At 36.4% G+C, this 27777-nt stretch overlaps 1 long non-coding RNA gene and 1 other non-coding gene across 11 annotated transcripts; one reads left to right on the top strand and one right to left on the bottom strand.

The window, feature by feature from the left end:
* Positions 1 to 10055: 10055 nt before the first annotated feature.
* Positions 10056 to 26687, bottom strand: LOC130967683 (uncharacterized). 10 transcript variants are annotated; one of them, XR_009081413.1, is made up of 7 exons: positions 26318 to 26687; positions 25993 to 26237; positions 25703 to 25880; positions 24895 to 25156; positions 24568 to 24801; positions 24402 to 24450; positions 10056 to 10618 (listed from the first exon to the last, which is right to left on the bottom strand). It is a non-coding gene; the product is annotated as an uncharacterized LOC130967683 (long non-coding RNA). The 10 variants fall into 10 exon arrangements; XR_009081419.1 differs by lacking the exon at positions 24402 to 24450 and having other exon boundaries at positions 24568 to 24645; positions 24741 to 24801; XR_009081415.1 differs by lacking the exon at positions 10056 to 10618 and having other exon boundaries at positions 20184 to 24450; positions 24568 to 24645; positions 24720 to 24801.
* Positions 23009 to 23112, top strand: LOC130972154 (small nucleolar RNA R71). Its single transcript, XR_009083349.1, has one exon. It is a non-coding gene; the product is annotated as a small nucleolar RNA R71 (small nucleolar RNA).
* Positions 26688 to 27777: the final 1090 nt, after the last annotated feature.

Here is a 27777-nt window from a genome sequence, read left to right as displayed (position 1 = left end):
ACTCCATCTTTGTGGTGGAAAGAACTTTGCCAAGAAGGCATTGACTAGCTTTTCCCAAGAGTCCAGGCTTTCTTTAGGTTGAGAATCCAACCATATTCTAGCTCTGTCTCTTACAGCAAAAGGGAATAGCATCAGTCTATAGACCTCAGGGTTAACCCCATTAGTCTTGACTGTGTCACAGATTTGCAAGAATTCAGCTAAAAACTGATGAGGATCTTCCATTGGAAGTCCATGGAACTTGCAATTCTGTTGCATTAGAGAAACTAATTGAGGCTTAAGCTCAAAGTTGTTTGCTCCAATGGCAGGGATAGAGATGCTTCTCCCATAGAAGTCGGGAGTAGGTGCAGTAAAGTCACCCAGCACCTTCCTTGCATTATTGGCATTGTTGTTGTTTTCGGCTGCCATGGGTTCTTCTTCTTTGAAGAATTCGGTCAGGTCCTCTAAAGAGAGTTGTGCTTTGGCTTCTCTTAGCTTTCTCTTCAAGGTCCTTTCGGGTTCAGGATCAGCTTCAACAAGAATGCCTTTGTCTCTGCTCCTGCTCATATGAAAGAGAAGAGAAAAAGAAAATGTGGAATCCTCTATGTCACAGTATAGAGATTCCTTGAAATGTCAGAGGAAAAGAGAAATAGAAAGAAGAAGGAGAAGAAGAATTCGAACTTTAAGTAGATAAGGTTCGAATTGTGCATTTAGAAGGAGTGGTACTCCAAAAATAGAAGGATGTGAGAAGGAGGGAAGTAATTTTTCGAAAATTCAATTAAAAGATTTTGAAAACATTTTGAAAATTTGATTGATAATTTTCGAAAATTCAAAGTGAAAAAGAAATCAAGTGATTTTTGAAAAAGATTTTGAAATTAGAAGTTAAAAAGATTTGATTGAAAGCTATTTTGAAAAAGATATGGTTAAAAAGATTTAATTGAAAAGTTATGGTTTTAAAAAGATGTGATTGAGAAGATATGATTTGAAAACTATTTTAAAAGATATGATTTGAAAACAATTTAAGAGGATATGATTTAGAAAATTAGTGACTTGCCTAACAAGAAAAGATATGATTCAAACATTAAACCTTTCTCAACAGAAAAGGCAACAAATTTGAGATGTTCAATCAAATCATTAATTGTTAGTAAGTATCTTTGAAAAAGGAAAGAAATTGATTTTGAAAACATTTGATTGAAAAGATATGATTTGAAAAAGATTTGATTTTGAAAAACTTTGAAAACTTGAAAAAAAATTGATTTGGAAACAAAATCTTCCCCCTAGCACCATCCTGGCGTTAAACGCCCAGAATGGTATACATTCTGGCGTTTAACGCCCAAAATGCTACCTTTTTAGGCGTTAAACGCCCAACCAGGTGTCCTGGCTGGCGTTTAAACGCCAGTCTGCCTTCTTCACTGGGCATTTTTGAATGCTCAGCTTTTTCTGTATAATTCCTCTGCAGCGTGTTCTGAATCTTCAATCCCTTGTATCATTGACTTGAAAAGACACAAATTAAAAATATTTTTGGATTTTTAATAATTAAAATGCAACAAGAATCAAATAACAATGCATGCAAGACACCAAACTTAGCAGTTTGTATACTACTGACACTAATGAACTGAAAATGCATATGAGACACACAAAATACTCAAGTCAATAGAATTCAAAGATCAGAGCGAGTGAATCATCAAGAACATCTTGAAGATCACTAAGACATATGAATGCATGCAGTTGACACCAAACTTAGGATGAGACACTAGACTCAAACAAGAAATATTTTTGAATTTTATGATTTTTTTTTATTTTTTTAATTTTTTTTGTGTTTTTCGAAAATTAAGTGGAAAAAGAAGGTATCAAAATTCTTAATGAGAATTCCAGGAATCAGTGCAATGCTAGTCTAAGACTCCGGTCCAGGAATTAGACATGGCTTCACAGCCAGCCAAGCTTCCAAAGAAAGTTTCGGTCCAAAACACTAGACATGACCAAAGGTCAGCCAAGCCTTAGCAAATCACTGCTCCAAAAGCAAGATTGATACGAAATCAACAAGCTCTTGTGGTGATAAGTTGAAACCTCGGTCCAATCAGATTAGACATGGCTTCTCAGCCAGCCAGATTTCAACAAATCATCATGAAACTCTAGAATTCATCTTCAAGAATTTCGAAAAAAAAATACCTAATCTAAGCAACAAGATGAACCGTCAGTTGTCCAGCCTGAACAATCCCGGGCAATAACACCAAAAATTTGATGTTGCTGCCGGATCTTGGCACTGATGTTACCAAAGGCTTGCTCAAAACTAGAACAATCCCCGGCAACGGCGCCAAAAACTTGGTGCGCGAAATTGTGAACTATACTTTTTCACAACTCTCATAATCCCTGGTAATGGCTCCAAAAACTTGGTGCGCTCAATACCATGGCATTACACAACTTCGCACAACTAACCAGCAAGTGCACTGGGTCGTCCAAGTAATAAACCTTACGTGAGTAAGGGTCGATCCCACGGAGATTGTTAGTATTGAAGCAAGCTATGGTCATCTTGTAAATCTTAGTCAGGCAAACTCAGATATATATGGTGATGAACGAAAATAACATAAAAGATAAAGATAGTGATACTTATGTAATTCATTGGTAGGAACTTCAGATAAGCGCATGAAGATGCCTTCCCTTCCGTCTCTCTGCTTTCCTACTGTCTTTATCCAACCCTTCTTACTCCTTTCCATGGCAAGCTCGTATAGGGTCTCACTGTTGTCAGCAGCTACCTCCCATCCGCGCAGTGAAAGCTAATGCACACACTCTGTCACAGTGCTGCCAATCACCGGTTTGGTTCCCTCCCCTACCGGAATAGAATAACTCTTTTGCGTCTGTCACTAACGCCCAGTAGGTTACAGGTTTGAAGCACGTCACAGTCATTCAGTCATTGAATCCTACTCAGAATACCACAGACAAGGTTAGACCTTCCGGATTCTCTTGAATGCTGCCATCAGTTCTTGCCTATACCACGAAGACTCTGATCTCACGGAATGGCTGGCTCGTTTGTCAGGCGAGCACTCGGTTGTCAGGCGATCAACCATGCATCGTGCAATCAGGAATCCAAGAGATATTCACTAAGCCTCAGATGCTTGTAGAACAAGAATGGTTGTCAGTCACCTTGTTCATGGGTGAGAATGGTGATGGGCGTCAATCATCACCTTCATCATGTTGAAGAACAAGTGATATCTTGGAACAAGAACAAGCGGAATTTGAATGAAAGAACAATAGTAATTGCATTAATACTCGAGGTACAGCAGAGCTCCACACCTTAATCTATGGTGTGTAGAAACTCCACCGTTGAAAATACATAAGCATAAGGTCTAGGCATGGCCGAATGGCCAGCCTCCCAATGATCTAAGAACTAAAATGTCCAAAGATGATCTAGAGATCTAAAAGTGATCAAAAGATTTCCATACAATAGTAAAAGGTCCTACTTATAAGAAACTAGTAGCCTAGGGTGTACAGAATTGAGTAAATGACATAAAAATCCTCTTCCGGGCCCACTTGGTGTGTGCTTGGGCTGAGCAATGAAGCAATTTCGTGTAGAGACTCTTCTTGGAGTTAAACGCCAGCTTTGGTGCCAGTTTGGGCGTTTAACTCCCATTTGGGTGCCAGTTCCAGCGTTTAACGCTGGGATTTCTTGAGGTGACTTTGAACGCCGGTTTGGGCCATCAAATCTTGGGCAAAGTATGGACTATTATATATTGCTGGAAAGCCCAGGATGTCTACTTTCCAACGCCGTTGAGAGCGCGCCAATTGGGCTTCTGTAGCTCCAGAAAATCCACTTCGAGTGCAGGGAGGTCAGAATCCAACAGCATCTGCAGTCCTTTTGAGTCTCTGGATCAGATTTTTGCTCAGGTCCCTCAATTTCAGCCAGAAAATACCTGAAATCACAGAAAAACACACAAACTCATAGTAAAGTCCAGAAAAGTGAATTTTAACTAAAAACTAATAAAAATATACTAAAAACTAACTAGATCATACTAAAAATATACTAAAAACAATGCCAAAAAGCATACAAATTATCCGCTCATCATGTTGCAATAGAGAAACTAATTGAGGCTTTAGCTCAAAATTGTTTGCTCCTATGGCAGGAATTGAGATGCTTATTCCATAAAAGTTGGAAGTTGGTGTAGTAAAATCACCAAGCATCTTCCTTGCATTGTTGTTTGGTTCGGCCATAATTGTTTCTTTTGCTGCTTCCTTTTCGAAAATTTCAGTGAGGTCCTCTTCAGAGTTTTGTGCTTTAGCTGCTCTTAGCTTCCTCTTCACAGGTATGCCTTTATTTTTGTTCCTGCTCATATGAAAGAGAAGAAAACAAAGAAATTATGGAATCCTCTATGTCACAGTATAGAGATTCCTTGAGGTGTCAGAGGAAAAAAATAATGGAAGGATGAGGTAGGTAAGGAAGAATCTAAACACACAAAGAGATATGGAGTTCGAATTGACAATGGAGGAGGAATGTTAGTGTTTAAATAAAAAAAGATAAGAGAAGGAGGAGAATTTTCAAAAATAAAAAGGTTAAAATTTAAAATAAATTTTTGAAAAACTGGTTGTGGTTTTGAAAAAGATAAGAAATAGTAAAACAAACCAAAAAATCAATTAGTTAGTTGAAAAAGATTTGAAAATCAATTTTGAAAAGATTTTTGAAATCAAATTTTTTAAAAAGATATGATTAAAAAGATATGATTGAAATTTATTTTGAAAAAGATTTGAAAAAGAAATTTTAAAAAGATTTGATTTTGAAAATTGAAATTGATGACTTGACTAACAAGAAACTAAAAGATATGATTCTAGAATTTAAAGATTGAACCTTTCTTAATAAGAAAGTAACAAACTTGAAATTTTTGAATCAAGATTTTTGAAAATATGAGGAAAATATTTGATTTTTGAAAAAGATATGTTTGAAAAGATATGATTTTGAAAAAGATATGATTGAAAATATTTGATTTGAAAAAGATTTGATTTTGAAAAAAAAATGAAGATTTGAAACAGATTTAATTTGAAAACAAAATTCCTCTCCTTGTATCATCCTGGCGTTAAACGCCCAGGAGCTGCATGTTTTGGGCGTTTAACGCCCAATTGCTACTTGGTTTGGACGTTTAAACGCCCAGCCAGGTACCCTGGCTGGCCCTGGCTGGCGTTTAAACGCCAGTTTTCCTTCTTCACTGGGCGTTTTGAACGCCCAGCTTTTTCTCTATAATTCCTCTGCTTTATGTTCTTGGATCTTCATTTTGCTAAATCCTTTATTCAAGAAGAGATGTTTTCAATTTTGAAAAACAACAAAATGATTCAAAACATATAATTATTGGATCAAAACACAAGATAAATGCAAGAACATTATGAACATCAAGATGAACACTAAGAACTCAGTTTTCTTAATGAAAGAAAACATGGAGGACACCAAACTTAGAACTTTCTCATGTTTGGGCCATATGAATGGAAAAATGCATATGTAGAACATCATGCAGTGCAAATCAATAAATCATGAAGATCAAACATGTAACGACCCAATTTATGGTACGTCATGATCATCCTAGAAACTGAGCGCTACCAACTTGTCTTCCAAATTATTATCTATTATTTATTATATGAGCCTGATTCGTTGTTAAAAGCATAATTAGTTTGTGAGGTACTTTTTTTTCAAAACGTTTGGATTAATAAACAGAATCATTCATAAGCAATACACAAATAATAATAGATAAAACGGTTATAAACAACCACACATAAATACATCTCAAGCAGTTGATAATATTCGGTGATCCAGCCTTTATTAAAGTATAGAATTTTAGCTAGAAAACCCCTAGACATAGCTAGATAATAACTATATACATATATATACATACAACATCCCAGGTCCTGACCTGTTCAAGAAGTCCCTAAGCTGGCGCCCAGGCTAGCCTAGACTCTATACTCACCTAGTCTCTCTAAACTACTAAAGCGAGGGAAAGTACGTTCTAGGTCTTCAAAAATCAAGTCAGGTGGAACGTCATCAAAAGGTAGAAGGTCGTCTACTACTCCTCTGCACGATCATATGTCATCAAAGAGCGTCTCTCAAGTACTTCATCGATTGGCCACAAAACAGCAACATCGTATGGAGGAGTTAGGCTAAAGTTTATAGATAAGCAGGGTGCAGACATTGGCTGGCCTCACAGTATATACATATAAACAGGTAACAAAGTTCACTCTAGACTCAGAAGACTACCTAAAGCGGAATCCTCTTTGCAGAACAGTCATCAGCAAACTACGGAAGGGTACTGATGCTTCCATCTGAAGGGGGAAGGGAGAGAGAAGGGGTAAGAACTTGGGGGTTCTTAGTAGAGCCGGGGTTATTTGTTACGTTCATTAATTCTGTGTTGTTTAGCAGATAAATAGCAGAATACCGAGAAGCAGTAGACAGAAGAAACAGATAAATAGAGAAAATAGAGAAAACAAAAAGCAAAACACAAACAAAAGAATACAAGAAAACAAAATAGAGACACAGAGAATAGAATGAAAACAAAGAAGGCATACATTCAAACAACAATCATAATAGAGGAAATGCGCAACCAAGTATGATGCATGTCTAGCCCTAGTGCAGGTAATGAGCTCATTTTTCGGTTACATATCTGCTCCTGACGTTACCTAGCAACCTCTGTCTGGATAAGGCTTTCCTATTGGCAATACCCACTGCAAGCAACCTTTGTCTTGCAGGGCGGCACTTATTAGCCGATATACGCGCAACACACTCACTTTAAGCAAGCTCTGTCTTACAGGAGCAACAACACACTCACTGTAAGCAACCTCTGTCTTATATGAGTACAACACACTCACTGTAAGCAACCTCTGGCTTACAGGAGCAACAACACACTCACTGTAAGAAACCTCTATCTTACAAGAGCAACTACAGACTCACTATAAGCAACCTCTGTCTTACAGGAGTACACTGATCTCGATACCTCTGTAAGCAAACTCTGTCTTACAGCAAATCATTATAGCAAGGTATCCCAGGAAAGCATTCTCATTGGTCATACTACCATCCATATGATTGTCACAATGCAGCAGATAAACACAAAGATATCTCTGGGGTTGCCTTAACGCAACAAATGACCTTTCAACAGGCCCTCTACTTGTTCTCTATTCTCTTTATCATATTACTCTTTTCTCCTTATATCTCTTTACTCTGTTCTGGTTTATCTTTTCTCTGTATCTATTTACTTCTCTCTGATTGCTCTTTCCTCTGTATTTGTATTACTCTTTTTCTCTTTATCTCTTTACTTTACTCTGATTACTCTGTTCTCTGTGTTTCTTTGCTTAACAAATGTATTTAAAGCTTATGTAAATTTCGGTATGAATAGTTAGTCTGTCCCAAGTATAGGTTCATTAAGTCTATATTGAAATATTTTAACTTTTCATATTATACCTAACCCTAGTCGCAACTCAAGGACTAACTATGTTGCCCTAGTTCATTCACTAATCTCTGTCTGTTTCTATCATTAAAACTTTACAGACTTTTTCTTCATCTTTTATCTTTTCTTCAACCTTTTATCTTTCTTTTATAATTGCCTCACTAGCCTGTTATTACCACTTCCTAAGTGTTTTATGAAGGTAATTATGAGATTCTGCACTTAAAGTTGTCTTTCTAAAGCTTTTACAAAAAACTGCCTTTTCCGCATTATTTTATTATTTTTATTAAAATATTATTTTTAATTAAATATTATTATTTAATATTTTATTATTATTTATTATTTTATCATTAATTTTCGATAAATTAACTTACCTTTTACTTTTAACCTTTAAAATTCACTTTTTACCACCCGTAACTTTTAATGTTTCTACTTTAACCACCCTATATTTCAGAAATTACAAAATAACCCCCAAACACCAAATTAATTACTTACTTGCCCTTTTATGAATCAAAAAGGTTTTCTTCATTGTTCTTCACCATACTCAAAGTGTTCTTCATGTTCTTCATAAATTCTTCAGATTCTTTCCCTGTTTTTACCCATTTTTCAATCTTTTCAGCAACCGATTTTTACCAAAATTCATAATAAATTCCCAGCCACTAAAACCCCATCTTTTCCACATGATTTTAACACAAATTGAACCCTATTTTAAGCTCTAGGGTTCGTTTTTTCATCAGCCCTCAAGAACAACATTCATAGCTTGAATATCATCAAATTTCATCAAAATTTCAACAAACTTTCACCAAGAATAACTCATATAAGCAATTAATTTCAAGCATAACCAAACCATATCATAATCACACATCTTAAACACAATCAATCAAGATTAAATTCGTCACACCCTACCTGGATTTGCTGCTCCTAATTCGGTTAGACTTTCAGGTGGTCCTTAAGCACTTTTTCCTCCTAAATCACATCAAGAGCAACTTTAAATCCAAAAACGCTCAACTAACCAAATCTTACTCAGCATGTTAGAAAGTGATTTCTATCCTTAGACTTGCTATAAATTCACGTTTCTTGGCCCTCAAGTCAAGTTAAGCATGATTCCTAAGGAAAAACATCAAGAAAACACATGTTTTGCATGGTTTTCCTTGAAAATCGAATTGAAGAGGGAGGGAAACAACCATCTCACCTTATTTCCAGCCTTGATATGTTATATGGTTATGTATAGAACAAAGAAAGGATCATTTTGGTGAAATTGGAATTTTCATTTGAGTTTTAGTTCAGAAGAAATCAAGCTTTGAAGATTAAGTGTTCATGAAAGTTTCTCTCTTTTCTCTCTTGTTATTTTCGGCCAAAATGAAGAAATGAGACAGCCTTGGAGTGTCTTGGGGGTGTAGGGTGAGTCTTGATTGGTTGGCTTGAAGTTGGATTATAATAATATTAAAATATCTCAGGTGTATAACTACTAAAACTAGGTGTATCGGAACACACGTAAAAACATCTCTAAAAATTCTTTTCCCAGCTACTAGCATAAAAGACACTAGTAACATATTTAATATGAGAATAGATCATGTATGATGAGGCCTTAGCATTGTTAAAGTCATCAGAGAGTGCCGGTGCTAAGCTGCACCAGTAAACTGTGAACCCGGTTAAACCGATTTCCTGTTTTTAACTAAAACAGACCAGGTACCTTATAATATCATTCAAGCATCTTCTAATACTAATGTAATGATAATATTGTACTATTATCTCTCTTCTCTCATGAATCTAGTCCGGTTTATCAAACTAAGACTATTTACGAAAACTAGAATCAAAACTCCTAACCGATATAGTTCAGAAACTAGGTTCTTCATCACTGTGTTATCAGGCTTGCCTCAAAAAGGTTCTAGCTTAAAGATAACATAATAACAATGAGGATTGAGATACTTTATGATATATAAGAGGTGTTCCCTTTACTGATCTTCCGGAGAAATCTGTGCCTTCAAAAAAGATTGCACGTAATTGAAAAACGGGGTTGTTACATTCTACCATCCTAAAAGAAAATTTGCCCTCAAAATTTCAGCCACGTGCAAGAATCCATCTTCAAGCAGTCTATTTTCTTCAAGCCATCCTAACGAAGAGGTAGGTCCATTCCTTACATCATCCAAATCTAACATAGTAATTGCCATCTATATCATAACAGCTATTAGGATAGCTGGTCTTACATCGATTCGTCGTTCGGATCTCGATTAAACCATGCATATTCACAGTCATTGATGTCTTATCCACACCAAACAATTAACATTAAGGTGATCAGTCTTAATATCTCAAGTATAAAAATTCCCAAAATGAGCACTCATAGACATTCATGCCAAATGTATCTTAAAGATTCCCTAACGGCATGAGACACACAAGCAGAGTATGCAATGATGCATAGTCAGTCCACTCCCCATGTTCTACTGGGAACGAACTGCTCTGATACCAAATTGTAACGACCCAATTTTTGGTACGTCATGATCATACTAGAAACTGAGCGCTACCAACTTGTCTTCCAAATTATTATCTATTATTTATTATATGAGCCTGATTAGTTGTTAAAATCGTAATTAGTTTGTGAGGTACTTTTTTTAAAATGTTTGGATTAATAAACAGAATCATTCATAAGTAATTCACAAATAATACTAGATAAAACAGTTATAAACAACCACAAATAAATACATCTCAAGCAGTTGATAATATTCGGTGATCCAGCCTTTATTAGAGTATAGACTTTTAGTTAGAACACACCTAGACATAGCTAGATAATAACTATATACATATATATACATAAAACATCCCAGGTCCTGACCTGTTCAAAAAGTCCCTAAGCTGGCGCCCAGGCTAGCCTAGACTTTATACTCACCTAGTCCCTCTAAACTACTAAAGCGAGGGAAAGTACGTTCTAGGTCTTCAAAACTCAAGTCAGGTGAAACATCATCAAAAGGTAGAAGGTCATCTACTACTCCTCTGCACGATCATATGTCATCAAAGAGCGTCTCTCAAGTACTTCATCGAGTGGCCACATAACAGCAACATCGTATGGAGGAGTTAGGCTAAAGTTTATAGATAAGCAGGGTGCAGACGTTGGCTGGCCTCACAGTATATACATATAAACAGGTAACAAAGTTCACTTTAGACTCAGAACTACCTAGAGCGGAATCCTCTTTGCAGAACAGTCATTAGCAAATACGGAAGGGTACTGATGCTTCCATCTGAAGGAGGAAGGAAGAGAGAAGGGGTAAGAACTTGGGAGTTCTTAGTAGGGCCGGGGTTATTAGTTACATTCATTAATTCTGTGTTGTTTAGCCTATAAATAGCAGAATATCGAGAAGCAGCAGACAGAAGAAACAGATAAATAGAAAAAATAGAGAAAACAAAAAGCAAAACACAAACAAAAAAATACAAGAAAACAAAATAGAGACACAGAGAATAGAATGAAAACAAAGAAGGCATACATTTAAACAACAATCATAACAGAGGAAATGCGCAACCAAGTATGATGCATGTCTAGCCCTAGTGCAGGTAATGAGCTCATTTGTCGGTTACATACCCGCTCCCGACTTTACCCATCAACCTCTATCTGGATAAGGCTTTCCTGTTGGCAATACCCACTGCAAGAAACCTTTGTCTTGCAGGGTGGCACTTATTAGCCGATATACGCCCAACACACTCATTATAAGCAACCTCTGTCTTACAGGAGCAACAACACACTCACTGTAAGCAACCTCTGTCTTACATGAGTACAACACATTCACTGTAAGCAACCTATGGCTTACAGGAGCAACAACACACTCACTGTAAGCAACCTCTGTCTTACAGGAGCAACTACAGACACACTGTAAGCAACCTCTGTCTTACATGAATACACTGATCTCGATACCTCTGTAAGTAACATCTGTCCTACAGCAAAGCATTATAGCAAGGTATCCTAGGAAAGCATTCTCAGTGGTCGTACTACCATCCATCTGACTGCCACAATGCAGCAGATGAAAACAAAGATATCTCTGGGGTTGCCTTAACGTAACAAATGACTTTTCAACAGGCCTCTACTTGTCCTCTATTCTCTTTATCATATTACTCTTTTATCCTTATATCTCTTTACTCTGTTCTGGTTTCTCTTTTCTTTGTATCTATTTACTTTTCTCTAATCGCTCTTTCCTCTGTATCTGTATTACTCTTTTTCTCTTTATCTCTTTACTTTACTATGATTACTTTGTTCTCTATTTTGCTTAACAAATGTATTTAAAGCTTATGTAAATTTTGGTAAGAATAGTTAGTCTGTCCGAAGTATAGGTTCATTAAGTCTATACTGAAACATTATTACTTTTCATATTATACCTAACCCTAGTTGCAACTTAAGGACTAACTATGTTGCCCTAGTTCGTTCACTAATCTCTGTCTGTTTCTGTCATTAAATCTTTACAGACTTTTTCTTTGACTTTTATCTTTTCTTCAACTTTTTATCTTTCTTTTATCTTTGCCTCAATAGCATGTTATTACCATTCCCTAAGTGTTTTATGAAGGTAATTATGAGATTCTACACTTAGGGTCCGTTTGGGAAACACCAAAAAGTTTCTTTTTTCAACTTTTGACTTATAGAAAGTTACATTAATGTGTTTGGTACAATTTTTTAGATAAACTTTTAACTTTTCAAAAAGTTATTTAAGAGCTTTTGAAGAATTTAAAAAATGTGACTTCTCCTATTTTCAAAAGCTATTTTATCACTCTTATTTAATGCACAACTTTAAAATAAGGACTTTTATAATAACTATCCAAACTCAAAATAACTTATTTAAAAGTTATTATTAATAAAAGTCTTATATTTTAAGCTCCTTTTTCAAAAGAACTTATTTAAGAAGTTTAGCCAAACTGGCCCTTAAAGTTGTCTTTCTAAAGCTTTTACAAAAAACTGCATTTTCTGTATTATTTTATTATTTTTATTAAAATATTATTTATAAATAGATATTATTATTTAATATTTTATTATTATTTATTATTTTATCATTAATTTTCGAAAAATCAACTTACCTTTTACTTTTAACTTTTAAAATTCACTTTTTACCACCCGTAACTTTTAATGTTTCTACTTTAACCACCCTATCTTTCAGAAATTACAAAATAACCCCCCAAGCACCAAATTAATTACTTCCTTGCCCTTTTATGAATCAAAAAGGTGTTCTTCATTGTTCTTCACCACACTCAAAGTGTTCTTCATATTTTCATAAATTCTTCAGATTCTTTCCCTGTTTTTACCCGTTTTTCAATCTTTTCAGCAACCAATTTCTACTAAAATTCATAATAAATTCTCAGCCACTAAAACCCCATCTTTTTCACATGATTTTAACACAAATTGAATCCCAATTTAAGCTCTATGGTTCATCTTTCCATCAGCCCTCAAGAACAACATTCATAGCTTGAATATCATCAAATTTCATGAAAATTTCAACAAACTTTCACCAAGAATAACTCATATAAGCAATCAATTTCAAGCATAACCTAACCATATCATAATCACACATCTCAAACACAATCAATCAAGATTAATTTCGTCACACCCTACCTGGTTTTGCTGCTCCTAATTCGGTTAGACTTTTAGGTGGTCCTTAAGCACTTTTTCCTCCTAAATCACATCAAGAACAACTTTAAATCCAAAAACCCTCAACTAACCAAATCTCATTCAGCATGTTAGGAAGTGATTTCTAACCTTATACTTTCTGTAAATTCACGTTTCTTGGCCCTCAAGCCAAGTTAAGCATGATTCCTAAGGAAAAACATCAAGAAAACACATGTTTTGCATGGTTTTCCTTGAAAACCGAATTGAAGAGGGAGGGAGACAGCCATCTCACCTTATTTCTGGCCTTGATATGTTATATGGTTATGTAGAGAAAGAAGAAAGGATCATTTTGGTGAAATCAGAATTTTGATTTGAGTTTTAATTCAAAAGAAATCAAGCTTTGAAGATTAAGTGTTCAAGAAAATTTCTCTCTTTTCTCTCGTTATTTTCGGCCAAAATGAAGAAATGAGACAGCCTTGGAGTGTCTTGGGGGTGTAGGGTGAGTTTTGATTGGTTGGCTTGAAGTTGGATTAAAATATTATTAAAATATCTCAGGTGTATAACTACTAAAACTAGGTGTATCAGAACACACGTAAAAACATCTCTAAAAATTCTTTTCCGAGCTACTAGCATAAAAGACACTAGTAACATATTTAATATGAGAATAGATCATGTCTGATGAGGCCTTAGCATTGTTAAAGTCATCAGAGAGTGCCGGTGCTAAGCTGCACCAGTAAATTGTGAACCCGGTTAAACCGATTTCCTGCTTTTAACTAAAACAAACCAGGTAACCTTATAATATCATTCAAGCATCTTCTAATACTAATGTAATGATAATACTATACTATTATCTCTCTTCTCTCATGAATCTAGTCCGGTTCATCAAACTGAGACTATTTACGACAACTAGAATAAACACTCGTAACCGATACGGTTTAAAAACTAGATTCTTCATCACTGTGTTATCGAGCTTGCCTCAAAAAGGTTCTAGCTTAAAGATGACATAATAACAATGAGGATTGAGATACTTTATGATATATAAGAGGTGTTCCCTTTACTAATCTTTTGGAGAAATCCGTGCCTTCAAAAAAGATTTCACGTACTTGAAAAACGGGGGGTTGTTACAAAATAAGGCAATTCATCAAGAATGACGGAAGATCATCAAGAATACAATGTATGTGTTTTGAAAATTGAAAGAAAATTAAAATCATGAAATTGACACCAAATTTAAAATATGGCTCTAGATTCAAACAAGAACCATGAAATATTTTTGAGTTTTTATGGTTTTATGAATTTTTTTGGATTTTTCGAAAGTTCTTTTAGAAAAATGAAAAAGAAGAAAAATTTTAAAAGATTTTTGAAAACTTTTTGAAAACAAAATAAGAAGAAAATTACCTAATCTGAGCAACAAGATGAACCGTCAGTTGTCCAAACTCGAACAATCCCCGGCAACGGCGCCAAAAACATGGTGCACGAAATTGTGATACACAATGGTGCCAACAACTTGTTCGCACAATTGTAATCTCAACTCTTTTTCACAACTTCGCACAACAAACCAGCAAGTGTACTGGGTCGTCTAAGTAATAAATCTTACGTGAGTAAGGGTCGATCCCACGGAGATTGTCAGCTTGAAGCAAGCTATGGTCATCTTATAAATCTCAGTCAGGCAGATTCAAATTGGTTATGGAGTTTTAATAATTAAAAGAAAAATAAACAGAAAATAAAGATAGAGATACTTATGTAATTCATTGGTGAGAATTTTAGATAAGTGCATAGAGATGCTTTGTTCCTGTTGAATCTCTGCTTTCCTACTGCCTTCATCTAATCCTTTATACTCCTTTCCATGGCAAGATGTATTTTGGGCATCACCGTTGTCAATGGCTACTTCCCGTCCTCTCAGTGAAAATGGTCCAAATGCGCTGTCACCGCACGGCTAATCATCTGTCGGTTCTCGATCATGTTAGAATAGGATCCAGTGATCCTTTTGCATCTGTCACTACGCCTAACACTCGCGAGTTTGAAGCTCGTCACAGTCATCCCTTCCCAGATCCTACTCGGAATAGCACAGACAAGGTTTAGACTTTTCAGATATCAGGAATGGCCACCAATAATTCTAGCTTATACCACGAAGACTCCGATCTTTTGGAATGGAGGCTAAGAGATACACACTCAATCTTAAGTAGAACGGAAGTGGTTGTCAGTCACGCATTCATAGGTGAGAATGATGATGAGTGTCACGGATCATCACATTCATCAGGTTGAAGTGCGAGTGAATATCATAGAACAAGAATAAGCTGGAATTGAATAGAAAATAGTAGTAATTACATTAATACTCGAGGAACAGCAGAGCTCCATACCTTAATCTATGGTGTGTAGAAACTCCACTGTTGAAAATACATAAGTGGTCTGGAGGTCCAAGCATGGCCAAATGGCCAGCCTCCCCAAGTATAAAAATATGATATCCAGAATGTCTCTATGATCCGAAGACGAAAATACAATAGTAAAAGGTCCTATTTATAATGAAACTAGCTACTAGGGTTTACAAAAATAGGTAAATGATGCAGAAATCCACTTCCGGGCCCACTTGGTGTGTTCTTGGGCTGAGCATTAAGGCTTTCACATGAAGAGGTCTTCCTTGGAGTTAAACACCAGCTTTGGTGCCAGTTTAGGCGTTTAACTCCAACTTTTATGCCAGTTCTGGCATTTTGATGCCAGAAAAGGGCAGAGAGCTGGCGTTTTAATGCCACTTTACGTCGTCAAAACTCGCGCAAAGTATGGACTATTATATATTACTGAAAAGTCCTGGATGTCTACTTTCTAACTCAATTGAGAGCGTGCCATTTGAAGTTCTGTATTTCCAGAAAATCAACTTCGAGTGCAGGGAGGTCAGAATCCAACAGCATTAGCAGTCCTTTGTCAGCCTCTAAATCAGATTTTTGCTCAAGTCCCTTAATTTCAGCCAAAAAAACACACAAACTCATAGTAAAGTCTAGAAATGTGAATTTTGCCTAAAAACTAATAAAAATATACTAAAAACTAATTAAATCATACTAAAAACTATATAAAAACGATGCAAAAAGCGTATAAATTATCCGCTCATCAGTGCCTGACAACCATAAGTAGTCTACATGATATTCAACGTAGTCACTAGACAACAGCCAGAGTATAATCTCTTGGGTCTCTGATCCATGGATTTGATTCGCCTCTCCTGACAATAGAGCATTCGAATCCGTGAGATTAGAACCTTCGTGGTATAGGCTAGAACCAATTGGCAGCATTCCTGAGATCCGAAAAGTCTAAACCTTGTCTGTGGTATTCCGAGTAGGATCTGGGATGGGATGACTATGACGAGCTTTAAAGTCACGAATGTTGTGCACAGTGACAGTGTGCAAAAGGATAGAGAGATCCTATTCTGACACAAGTGAGGACCGACAGATGATTAGTCGTACAATAACCGTACTTGGACCATTTTCACTGAGAGGACGGATGGTAGCCATTGAAAATGGTGATCCACCAACATACAGCTTGCCATGGAAGGGAGCACGCATGATTGGGTGAAGACAATAGGAAAGCAGAAGTTCAGAAGCAACAAAGCATCTCCAAACGCTTATCTGAAATTCCCACCAATGGATTACATAAGTACCTTTATTTTAATTTACGTTTTATTTTTCGTTTGATTATCAAAACCTCATAACCATTTGAATCCGCCTGACTAAGATTTACAGGATCACCATAGCTTGCTTCAAGCCGACAATATTTGTGGGATCGACCCTTACTCGCGTAAGGTATTATTACTTGGACGACCTAGTACACTTGCTGGTTAGTTGTGCGGAGTTGCAAAAGTGTGATTGAATTTCGTGCACCACTAACGCTAATCCTTCCCAAGGGAGAGGATTAAGACTTGTGAATAGAAGTTGGCTCAACTACTTAACTTTCCTTCATTCGTTGAGGGATAACTAAGTAGGAATAACAACCTATTATTATTTATCTTGATAATTCCAATGAGGATAGAACTTCCAATTAATCTTCCCTAAGCCAAGGCCTTTATTCAAATTTCATAAATCTCTTGTTAAGTTATAATTATTTATTTGCCCATTTCTCAAACTCCAAATTTCTGAGAAAACTCCTAATCAATAATTCACACTCTCTTAGCAACTCGTTGGGAGACGACCTGGGATTTCTACTCATAGTATTTATTTCTAAATTTTGTGAAAACCCTTTTAAATTGATACGCAGAATTTTTATTGATTAAGAATTGTACTTGCAACACTGATTTCTTAATTAAATTCTTAATCGGTAATTTTTCGTACGTCAGGTACATGAGGTGATACCTCAAGAGCTGTACAAGGTGGCAGAAAAGCCTTCTACCAAAGTAAGGTTGGCATTCGCACATCTTATCTGTCACTTATACAACTCAAATGGAATTGTCATAGAAGGAGACATCCCCATTGAGGAGGACAAGCCCATCACTAAAAGAAGGATAGAGCATGCTACAGGGCCGGGATTTGAACCACAGCAAGAGCATGGGGAACTGCCTCAACAAGAAATCCCTAAGATACGTCAAGGGATGTATTTTCCTCCTAGAAACTATTGGGACTGACTGAACACTTCTCTAGGAGAATTAAGCTCCAACACGAATCAGCTGAGGTTAAAACACCAAGAGCAATCCACAATCCTCCATGAAATAAAAGAAGATGAAAGAGCTATGAGGGAAGAGCAACAAAGGCATAGAGGAGCTCAAACGCTCCATTGGATCCACTAGAGGAAGCAGTAGCCGTCGTCACTAAGGTAGTCACGTTCCATTCCTTTGCCTATGTTATTTTTCTGCTTTTCGTTATGTTTTATTGTCTGTTTCCTGTTTTTAAGTGCATGATCATTCTTTGTTTATGTCTTAAAGCTATGAAATATTCCACGTATTTCTCAGCATACTTAAAAGAAAATTTTATTTGAAAAATAATAGGGAGATACATAAATTTCGAGTTATATAATAAGAATAGTCTAATTATTTGATGTGGTGGCATTACTTTCATTTTCTGAATGCATGAATTAACAGTGCATATTTGATGTTAGAGTTAAGATTGTTGGCTCTTGAAAAAATGATGAAAAAGGAGAAGTATTATTGGTAATCTAAAAAATCCAAATATTGATTCTTGAAGCAAGAAAAAGTAGAAAGAGGAAAGAAAAAGAGAAAGAAGTGAAAAAAAAGACAGAAAAAGCCAATAGCTCTTTAAACCAAAAGGCAAGAGCAAGGATCCAAGGCTTTGAGCATCAATGGTTAAAAGGGCCTAAAAGAAACAAACTCTTGGGCTAAAACTTCAAATGAGGTCCTCCCCACTAACTAAATGCTTGTGATGTGAAGATGTCAAGTGAAAAGTTTTAGACTGAGTAGTTAAAGTTGTGATCTAAAGTAAAAGAGTATACTTAAGAACTCTGGACACCACTGGCTGGGAATTCTAGCAAAGCTGAATCACAATCCTAGGGGGTTCACCCAGTTAAATGTCTGTGGCGTTTATGTATCTAGTGGTAATACAGGAAAACAAAGCACTTAGGGTCACGACCAAGACTCAAAAGAGGCTGTGTTCAAGAATCAAAAAGAGCTAAACTAAGAGAGTCAATAATGTCATCCAGATTCTGAACTCCTAAAGACACCAACACTTCTGAGCTTCAATGAATAGTGAGATGCCAAAACTATTCAGAAGTAAATGGTTATTAGCCCCACTCATCAATTGGAATTGAGCTTCATTGAAAAACTATGAGATTTACTGTATCCCACTCTTCTTTTTAAGCCTACTTTTTTTGGTTGCTTGGGGACAAGCAACAGTTTAACTTTGGTGTTCTGATGAGCGGATATTTTATACCCTTTTGGCATCATTTTCATATTATTTTTGTTATGTTTTGTTCAAGTTTTATTATATTTTCATAGATTTTAGTGCAAAATTCATATTTTTGGATTCTACTTTGAGTGTTTGTGTTTTATGATGATTTTAGGTAATTTTTGGCTGAAACTGAGGAGCTTTGGCAAAGTCTAATTCAGAGGAAAGGAAAGCGTAGCAGATGCTGTCAGATTCTGACCTCTGTACACTCAAATGAGCATTTCTGGAGCTACATAGGTCAAAATGATGCCTTCGGAATAGCTTTTGAAAGCTAACTTTCAGAGCTTTCCAACAATATATAATGGTCTACACTTTTTTGTGATGGAGCCTGCCCATATTGGGCGTTGAACGCCCAAGAACTACCCCATTTTTGGCGTTCAATGCCCCAATGAGATAAGCTAGTGTTGAACGCCCAAGAACTACCCCCTTTGGGGCGTTCAATGCCCACCATGAAGCAAGGCAGCGTGGATCAACCACCTAATGGGCATTCAATGCCCATTCCTCAAGATGGACACCAAGCTCAGCCTAAGTACTCAACCAAAGTGGACCCAAGAGTGGACTTTCGCACCTCTAGTCTAGTCTATCATACATTTGTACTTCTTAGAGGGCAAGAAATTTTTCTCAAAATATAATTGGAGTTGCAAGTATAGTCCAAACCCAACAATTGACCAACATCAAATTTTAATTCAAGGATGTCACAATCAATACAAAATAACCGAAAGTTTTAAGTCTCGGGTCATCTTCCCTAAGAGTTGCAATGAAATGCTCAATTATTGGCTATGGAGGAAAAAAGGGATTTTGATTGCAAAAGGCAAGAAATTAAAATGGCATGTAATTAAATGGGAAGCAAGTAAAAGCAATGAAAATGGATATTAAATGGCAAAAAGGTCTCTTGGCAAGAATTGGGAAATTAAGGATTCCTATCCTACTTATTGACCCCAAACATGGTAATTGTGTACAATTAATCCCAATTAGTCAATCCTAACATCGAGAATTAGTCAAAAGGGTATAATTGATCTCAATCCACAAGTCATAGCCAACTCTATTAATGGAAGGCTTAGAGTTTATGAAAACCAAATCAACTAACAATCCTCACACAATGTAGAATGGACATCCACCACTCAAGTTCACCTAATTACCCAATTTTCCAAACAAGAGTGTGAAAAACTAGGCAAAAATCCAACCAAGTATTTTATCAAACACTTGGAAGGCATAAAAAGAAATCATAGTAAAATAACAAGAAATAATAAAATCTACAACTACCAAATTAAATGCAAGAAAATAATAATAACAATTCAATTAAACAATAAGAACTTGAAAATATAAATTGTATTAAAGGAAATTGAACTTAATAATTGTGCATCAACAATAACATAACCAGATACAAGAAATAAAAAGGAGAAATAGAAGAATCAAAGCAATAGAACAAGGAAAAGTAAAAGGAACTACAACAAAGCAAGAAATAAAACATGATCTAAGAGAATTCTACCCTAATTCTAGAGAGAATAGAGAGCTTCTCTCTTTAGAATATAACCTAAAGCATGTTTCTAAACTAGCCCTAATTGCTCTCCACTTGATATGGAATGATGCCCCCTTTGATATAGCACTCAATCAGCTTCAAAAAGTCCAAAACTGGACTTTGGAGGCCCAGAAATTGCACCCAGCATTTTTCTTTAAGTGAGTCACGTGCATTGATTCGTGCGTATCCACAGATGTGTACATATGCACGCGTGTTAAATTTTCCTCTTGTGTGTACGCACAGGATGTTGTGCATACACACATGGCTGTGTGCTCCTCCTTTGATTTCTTCATGTTTTCTCCCTATTGCATGCTTCTCCCCTACTCTTATCAAGCCATTCCAACTTATTACACCTGAAATCACTCATCAAAACCATCAAGGCATCGAATGGGATGAAAGTGGGATAAAATTGATTAAATTAAGCTCAAATTAGCATGTTTTCACAATTAAGCTCAACTTAGGGATAGAACACAAAAGTATACTATTTGGATGAATAAATGTGGGTTTATATGATGAAATCCACTCAAATCAATCAAAAATTTATCATCAAATATGGATTCATTAGCGTGCTATTCCTGTTCTACGTGCTATACATGATCACAAATGCTAAAAAACAAGGGAAAATTATGGAAATGAGTAGAAAATAAAATTATATAAAATTAAACTAAATTAAACAAAGGAAAGAAAATACTCTACGTATGATTGGGTTGCCTCCCAACAAGCACTTCTTTGCCATTACTAGTTTGATGGACAACTCCTTTATGGAGGTTGATAGGGGGTTAGATCCTCGCCCCTCATGGTGAACTTCCGTCCTGTGCTCTCATGGATCAACTCAACATACTCCAGAGACAGGATCCAGTTCATTGTGTGTAGAATGACTAGACTTCTAGTGAAGACAACCTGCATGCCAAGTGAGAAGTCTTCGGTTGGAATCTTCTTGTTCATCCAGCCCTTGGGTACTTTCTTCCTGGTACCTCCTTCCTCAGTAGCTGATGGTGGATTCCCAACACCAAACTTAGGTCTGATGTCAGGGGGCTCTGTAAGACTCTGTACTGAGAGAGAGGGCTAAAATACTAAGTGTTGCACAATGGTACCTTCTCTATCTGTTGGAGAGTGGGGGTTGGGGATCTTAAATAGTATATGATCCTCCCATAGCCTCAAGATCATCTCTCCTTTTTCCACGTTAATTAAGGCCTTGGCAGTAGATAGGAAATGCCTTCCAAGGATGATGGAGTTGTCTCTGTCCTCCCCAGTGTCTAGTATCACGAAGTCTACAGGGAGGTAAAGGTCTTCAATCTTTATGAGGACGTTTTCCACCATACCATATGCCCGTTTAAGGGACTTGTCTGCCATCTTCAGTGAGATTCTGGTGGGCTGCACCTGTTGGAGTCCCAGCTTCCTTATTACTAAGAGAGGCATAACGTTAATGCAAGAGCCAATGTCACATAATGCCCTCTCAAATGTGATGGTCCCTATAGTGCAAGGAATAAGGAAGCTTCCAGGGTCTGGCATCTTCGGAGGTAGCTTCTTCTGGACCAAGGCACTGTATTTCTTGGTCAGTATCACCATCTCCTCTCCCTTCGAGGTCGTCTTCTCAGAGATAACATTATTCAGACAGGCCATATAAGAGGGATTCTATTCCAATGACTGTGCAAAAGAGATATTGACTTACAGCTTCCTGAGGATTGCCAAGAACAGATAAAGTTGCTCTTCCTTAGGTTTCTCTTACACGTCTGGAGAGGGTTGTTCTTCAAGCTCCTCCATCTTCATAGGGACGTGCATGGTGACACTTCTAGTCTCCTCCTGAGCCTTGATCTCCTTCAGTTCCTCCATAGCTGGTTCCTCTTTAGATTCGACCTTAGCTTCCATAGTGGGAGCCTTGCACTCTTCGCTTGGGTTTACTTCAGTGTTCCTTGGAAGAGTGTTGGAGGAGGTCTCTGGGATTCTCTTATTCAGCTGACCTACCTGTATCTCCAAATTTCGAATGGAAGACCAAGTATCTACCATGAAACTGTGAGCGGTCTTGAAGAGGTTATAGACTATAGTAGCCAGGTCAGAGAGGCTCTGTGCGGAAGTCTCCATCTACTGCTGAGAGGGTTGGAACGGTCTGTTGTTGAACCGGTTCTGGTTCGTTCCTCCCTGATAGCTGTTGAAGCCTTGTTGAGGCCTCTACTGATCTCTCCACCCAAAGTTGGGATGATTTCTCCATCCCTGATTGAAAGTATTCACATAGGGATTGTTGTTGGAGTTTCTAGAGGTGTTTCCCAAGTAGTTCACCTCCTCTATGGTGGTCCATGCAGTGTCACCAGCGTCCGCCTCATAGGCTTCTTCTGGGGAATAAGCAGCTGAGCACTTTATCCCACTCAAGTATTGAGAGATCATATTGATCTGCTGGGACATGAGCTTGTTCTAAGCTAAAATGGAATCCAGAGTGTCCACCTCCATGACTCCCCTATTCTGAGCCATCCCATTGTTAACAAGGTTTCTCTCGGAAGTGTACATGTATTGGTTGTTGGCAACCATATCAATGAGCTCCTGCGCCTCATCAAGAATCTTCTTCACGTAAAGGGAACCACCAACAGAGTGGTCTGGTGATATATTATACATCTTAGATAGGCCATCATCGAAGATCTCTAACATGGTCCACTTTGAGATCATGTTAAGAGGGCATCTTCTGATCAACTATTTGTACCTTTCCCAAACTTCATAGTGGGACTCTCCATTTTTCTGTCTGAAAGTCTAGACTTCCACCCTAAGCTTTCTTAGCTTCTGATGTGGAAAGAACTTGGTCAAAAATCCATTGACCACCTTCTCCCAAGTTTCCAGTCTCTCCTTAGGTTGAGAATCCAACGATAGCCTTGCTCTGTCCTTTACAGTAAAGGGGAGAGCATGAGCTTGTAAACCTATGGATTTACTCTATTAGTCTTGACAGTGTCACAAATATGTAGGAAATCAGAGATGAATTTGTAGGGGTCCTCCTGCGGGAGTCCATGAAACTGGTAATTCTGTTTTACTAGAGTGACCAGTTGAGGCTTAAGCTCAAACTTGTTTGCACCTATGGTAGCTTTGGAGATGCTGCACCCATAGAAATCAAATGTGGGTGTAGTTAAGATCCAAGGACCTTTCTTGCGTCTCCTCCAGCGTCTGGATTGGCTGTCATAGTTGTATCTTAAGCTTCTTGTTTAAGAGCATCTGCAAGATTCCCTCTGGTTCTACTGGCTTAAGCTTGTTGTAGACACCTTCTTAAGAATCTCTCAGGTTCAGGATCAGGATCAAGAAGAGCTTCTCTATCCCTATTCCTGCTCATAAACAAAAAAAAAGAAACCAGAAAGGAGAAAACAAGGGAGTCTCTATGTCAGAATATAGAGAGCTCCTTGTGAGAAACTCAGATAAAGAGAAAAGAAAATAAAGGTGTCTTTTATTTAAAAAGGAGTTTTCAAAAATAAAGAGGGGAAATAGTTTAAAATTTTTCGAAAAAGATGAGAGAGAAAGAGGTTAAAAATTTTCGAAAGAAGCTAAAACAATCAATTAACAAACAAGATATGAAGATTTGATTTTAAAAAATTTTGAACCTTAAAAAGGAAAAGTCAAAAGGAAATTTTGAAATTTTAGGATTAAAAAGATAAGGTCGAAAGAGGTAAACAAGATAAGATAAGATTTGAAAATTAAAAAATTCAAATTTGAAAGAAATGAAGACAAACAAACTACTAAACTTTTAAAATTTGAATTTTAAAATAAAGATAAGATAACAAAATTTTGAAAATCAAAGAAAAAGATAAGATAAAGAAGATAAACAAGAAAATTAAACTAAATGAAAAGATTACCAACGGGACACCAAACTTAAAATTTTAAATCAAGAAAGAAAAAGATTCAAAAATCAATCACGAAATCAATTAACACTAATATCAATTCAGCACCAATACTCAATCAACAAAAGTACCACACCAGAGTAAACACAGGCAAAACAGACAAGAAAAGCACAAGTATAGATAGCAGTTACAACAAATAGTTCAGATAACAGTTAATAACAGTTATGCAATTAAGCAAACCAAATGATATAGTCAGCCAGCTCCCTGCTGAAATTGATAGCCAGATGATCTGCAGAAGAAGTTCAGTGAGCATCCAAATTTTTTTTTATTGAGCTCAATTTCTAAGGTGATGAAATATATATGTGAAATATCATATATTACAAGCAATCTTGTTAAAGAAAATTACCTACTCCCGATTCACATAGAAGTATATCTGCTTTGTATAAGTTTGAAAGCTCTTCCAACGGTCTAAGATTAATTCAAACTGAAACAAAATACACCAAATAAAAAGCTACAAAATACCACCATAAGACAGACTAATATCTAAATAAAAGTGACCTGGGTAAAGCTAGGAAACACCTTGGATGATTCCAATCTTGTTTGCTACATCCAAGGAATCACAATGGGGTGTTCCATCAGGCTTGCAAGAAAGTAATACACATAAATTTATATGAAGATAGGTTATTTGATTATAAACAAATTTCAATTTACCAATGACTGCATAAATGCCCACCTGATCAAAATGTTCACTTTCTTGGCTTAGATGTCATGCATTTTCTTCACTGCATCCTTGATCTTCTTCTTATTAGCATGCATGTCTACAATGAAAACCAAAGTGTTGTTGTCTTCAATCTTCTTCACTGCGGACTCGGTTGTAAGCGGCTATTGCATAATCCCTTTGTTGACAACTACACATGCAATGGCAAAAAACAACATCAAGGCTTAAAACGCTTGATTGATGAAGCCCCAGGTGAAATCCACAATGTTCACCGTCCCTATAAAATCATTTAACCATATCAAAACCGGTTAATCAGTGTGAATATGAGACATCATTATGCTCCTCATCTATTAATTAGCCTTCAAATGTTCTATTTAAGAGTGACATTAAGTATCTCAATAGAGAATTTATGTTTGTAATGATTAACTGTATCCACTTCTTCAACTTTCTGTCACAGGGTAATGTGACAATGAATATGAAGCTTAATAATGAAACCAGTGGTTTATTTTACACAGGTTGCTGGTATTAATTCATTATTTCTCAGAAATAAGAAATATTATAAGTGAAATAACTAATATTGAAATTGCTTCGAGGGAATTTCATTCCAAATACAACATCAAGTTAGAATATTAACTTATCTATACAGATGGAGATGAAATGAAATTTTAAAACAAATATATGCAGTGAACAACACATTTGAAGTTGATTATTTGTTTAAATTTAGCAATAAAAACGATAATCATTAACTTCCTTGACATGATAATATGTGCAGAAAACCTTAAATCAATGGGAAAGGATAAGGATCAACAAAAAGGAGACATACATAACAATGAGACGCAAATTCAGTTACTTGAACAACATCCTCTCCCTTGATGACTCGCCCAACCACAATAAGCTTCTCATTTAGATCTGGTATTGGTGCAGTGGAATTGAAAAGATCAAATCCTTTGTTGGTGTGCTTGCCCTTGGAAGTTCCAAGAATGAATGCTTCATGTTTCACACTACGTAATTATTACAATATCTATTAATTAAACGCATAATGCCACTGGTTACTAAAAACTTTAAATAGCTAAAGCCAAATGCCAAAAGAATAAGAAAAACCCTAAACATTACATTCAATTGAATTCAACATCATCCGAAGTGTTACTGACCCTAACATCCCTGGAAAAGGGATGTGAGCAGAGGACACCGGTAAAGGTTCAATCCGATATTTCAATATCTCCGACACCATTGGCGAGTTGGTCGGGTGCCTTCTATGAGGTTGAAGCTGATGTCAATGCCTTCAATGAAGTATCCACCTTGCCACCTCTCTTACCTGCTGTCGCTGCCTTCGTTTCCACATCAACGAATCGAGTCCACTGAATAATCAGCAGCCAATAATGTAGCAAGCAAAATAAAAGCTAGAAAAAATAAAAAATGAAAAGCATTAGATGCAAACCTCGGATCTAAAATTTGAGAACATAGGAATAGATCTAGGCTGGTGTGTTGTGTAATCAAAGGAAGTGTGAGAGAGTAGAGGATGAGAAGATCCCGAGATTGTGCTTAGGGTTCGAAGGCGGTGATAGAATGACGACACTAGGATGGCAGTGACAACACAACTTGAAGAAGAGAGAAGAGATGGAGGCTTAGAGCTTTCTAGGTCTGGGTCATGAGGAAGAGATGAGGAAGATGAAGAAGACGGTAGCCAAGCTCGACGGAAGCACGATGAAGCTCTGGGGTTAGGGTTGGAGGCGCGATGAAGAAGCTTTTGGTTAGGATTCGAGGTATGCGTTTGTTTTTACTTAATGAAGTGCTTTTGCTTTCCAAAGTTTTACATACCTTTTGGCAAGCTTTAAAAATGTCATGGTAACGTAACTTTATTGGCTCGCTTTAAAAGCGTGCCTGTTGCTCTCTTTATGGCCACACTTTTGAAGCGTGGCATAAAAAGGTGTGGCCAAATCACTAAGAGTCGCCACCCACATAAAAGTGTGCCGGTTTCTCTTTATGGTCACGTTTTTGAAGCATCTTAAAAAAAATGTGGCCAAATCAATAATCCCTCAAAAAAGCATGGCTATTGACCATTTTTGGCTATGCTTTTAAAGCGTGGCAAGAAAAAAATGTGCCAACATCCCTTTTCTTCTTATAGTGTGCTCATCTAGTCCAATACAATACAAACTGAAATCTTATTAAAACCGCACTAATTTGGATTTGATTGGATTCCATTTTTTGCAAAACGCATGGATCGGATCGGATTTCGAATATACTTCTCAAAATCGATCTAACTCAATCCAAACCGCACAATGTGTTATAATATTATTATTTTACTGTTATATTTACAATTTTACTTATAATATGTTTAATTTGTTATATATTTTTATATTATTCATGTATTACTATTATTTAATAAATATTTTATGTTTCAAATGAGATGTATTTATTTATTTTAACTAGCCTATAATTTCATTTCTATTATTACGTTATTGTTGATTTTTTAAGATATTGCTAAGATTTGTTATGTCATTGTTGGTTATTTAAAATTTAATGGTGAGACTTGTTAAGTATATTTAATTTTTTTTAATTTATAAAATCACAAATCCAATCCAATTCAACCCGCTTGAAATCAGATCGAATTGGATTGGAATTTTTAAGAAAAAACATCCAATCCAAATGATACTACAAATAAAATTAATGTTCAAATCGAATGAATTTTTGACTCAAAACCGATTTAAACTACGTCGCGAACGCCCTAATCCATAGTGCTGGCTACTTGAACAAAATCATTTAACATTATAAGCTCCTCTCACTGGCCATTTTTTTAATCAAATTCGTAGTTTATATCTACAATTTATCAAGGGATTCGTATGTATAAACCCTGGTTCTTATTCCTGATTTACAATCAGCAAACCTGTTTCATAATTT

The sequence above is a fragment of the Arachis stenosperma genome, chromosome 3 (genome assembly GCF_014773155.1).
Source record: "Arachis stenosperma cultivar V10309 chromosome 3, arast.V10309.gnm1.PFL2, whole genome shotgun sequence".
NCBI classification, from domain to species: domain Eukaryota; kingdom Viridiplantae; phylum Streptophyta; class Magnoliopsida; order Fabales; family Fabaceae; genus Arachis; species Arachis stenosperma.
Note: the sequence above shows the minus strand (reverse complement) of the source record. Positions and strands in the feature narration are given on the sequence as shown.